The sequence below is a fragment of the Tiliqua scincoides genome, chromosome 1, assembly GCF_035046505.1.
Source record: "Tiliqua scincoides isolate rTilSci1 chromosome 1, rTilSci1.hap2, whole genome shotgun sequence".
Taxonomy (NCBI): Eukaryota; Metazoa; Chordata; class Lepidosauria; order Squamata; family Scincidae; genus Tiliqua; species Tiliqua scincoides.
The window spans coordinates 220,146,001-220,148,663 of NC_089821.1; positions in this window are offsets into that span (position 1 = coordinate 220,146,001).

Below are 2,663 nucleotides of genomic sequence, written 5' to 3' on the forward strand. Positions count from 1 at the left end.
CTACTACTTAGGATTGTGCCCTAAGTCACAGAAGGGAGTGGCACATACAAAGTATTCTTGAATGTATGGGGGGGGGGGATTGCTTCTTTAGAAAGTGTTGTTTTTTTTTATGAAAATTTTGTTACTTTGTGTCCCTCTAAGGCAGTGGTTCTCACACATTTAGCACCAGGACCCACTTTTAAGAATGAGAATCTGTCAGGGCCCACTGGAAGTGATGCCATGACCGGAAGTGACATCATCAAGCAGGAACATTTTTAACAATCCTAGGAATAACTTACCTAGGAGTAACTTACCTAGGACACTTACCTAGGAGTAAGTCCAATTGACTAGCTTTGTTAAAAGTATATAGTAGTTTGTTAAAAGTACAGGTCTGTAACATTTCCCCAAATGCAGTCACATCCCATGTAGCATCAAGTCTAATATATTAAAAATAAAATATTGAAATGAATGGAAACCCACCTGAAATTGGCTTGTGAGCAACCTAGTGGGTCCCGACCCACAGTTTGAGAAACACTGCCCTAAGGAATTATCTACATTCAAGTACTTTCCTGTTGGCAGTCCCATTTTGGCTATAGACCTATCAGCAGAAAATCTCGACCTCAGCATTCCAGGAAATAGATGCTGTTACTTGACTTGAGTCTTTGGGACAGGACAGATTACAAGGGTCATAACTAAATAGAATTCCAATAACTCCCTTGGAATGAACATTGCAAAATGTAAATGGTGTTGAATCTATGGATCAATGCGAAGTTGAACATCAACCCCAATGACTTTTACAATGCAATCACCTCTGTTGTAATGAGAGGCAAGCAGTTCTCTGGAGTCCTTTTTGAATTTATCCATCTGAGAAGAGTAGGCTAGCATTTCCTTTATATCATCTGTTCTTCCCATAGTAGAGTATGGAATGTCAATGTGTCTGAAAGGAAATTCTCTTTATGACAAGAATTATGCGCAGCAGATGGGCTCAACTGAGTGAGGTGGGTCAGAGAGAGGGGATGTATTTATAGAACAGTCATGCCCCCAACTAAAAGAGAAGCTCTTACTAATTCATGTTCTTTACAAGTTGCTCTGTGTGCATAAGACTCTAAGACACCATTCTCTCAGACTGTGTTCGTGCATCACATTTAATGACCCCAAGCTTGCCAACAACCCTGGTAGCAATGGGAGCTCTTGGGTCCTTCCCAGCCAGCCATATGCTTCTATTTCTTTCACTGGAAGAGTTCCAGAAAGTGGCTAGACACTCATAGATTTTCTCTCAGGGTTTGAAGGCAGTATTTTCACTATTAATGGCTGTTCGAAGTATTTGGGAAATTTTGCTCCCTTTGAACAGAGTGTGTATGGCAGGAGAGCCAAACCTCTGCTAAAGACATTGAAGATATATTTAAAGCAAGGGTCTTGGGCAGGGGTGCTCAATAGGTGGATCGCGATCTACCGGCAAAATCGGTAGGCAAAATGAGTAGATCGCGGAGTGCCGACCCCCACCCCTTCAGGTGCCTCTGGGAGGAAACGCCAGGAGTAAGGCCCATTGTACTCAATGGGGCTTACTCCCAGGTAAGTGTGGCTAGGATTGCAGCCTCACAGCCTAATCCTAGGCATGTCTACTCAGGAGTAAGTCCTGTTATACTCAGTGGGGCTCAAGGTACACCAACATACATTGTACACATAAATGTTATATGTTATGATGGCGCGAACATTGTAAAAAAAACTCTGGTAGATCTCCGGGCCTTGCTGGGTTTCAAAGTAGGAGCCAAAAAAGTGTGAGCACCCCTGGCCTTGGGTATCCGTCCCATTATGGTGGGTTGGACGCTGACCTTTAGAATTCTGGGGAAACATGAAGCAGGATAAATGCTACACACATTCGCTTTATCTTTGAAATCAATTTCATATGTGAATAAAGAGGAGGAAATGGGCTTAACCTTTTAGGTAGTGCAGCAAATGGCTTCTCGGATTGTGTGCACAAACCTTGAGAAGCTGAAGAACCTACATAGCTGAAGCCTAAAATTAGACCTACATGTATGTCATATATAAACATTACCCTAAAGGGAGGGAAAGGAAGAATATTACTAGACTATTGCATTTTAATAACATGCACATCCATTTCAACCAACTTCCTTCTGGCTATCCAAAGAGGAAATGCCTCCTGAGGGTCTCAGGGAAATGCAGCAGGAAACCTGGCTAAATTGTCTGCCTGATGAATTCATCACAGGGGTCTTCTCCAGGAAATACCAAGTTTCTCCCACACTTCTTACTCTATGAAGGATATATTGCTGTCAAGAGGCCTACTAAGAAAGGACCCAGTTCATTCTCATAAAAGCCAATGAGAAACTGTGGCAAGTGTCTGACTTCATAATGATCTATTTGATTTATATTCCACCTTTTGGCCCGTACCGGCTTCAATATAGGTTGGAAATTTCCTAAGATACAATTTCGATCCAATACAATCCAAAAGAGTGTGTGTGGAAAGAAACCTGCCTGTGAATATAAACTTCCCTGCCACCTGTTTATGCAGTTGCTGTCTGCACCCACCTCTTTGATGCTCTCTGCACCCACCAAAAACATGTTCTGTGGGGTTGGGGAACATCGGCCCAGAATAGGACTGCATAGGCCACAGAAGGCAGCAGAGTTAAGGGAAGACTAGCAAAGATTTCCCCTGCCTGTACAAA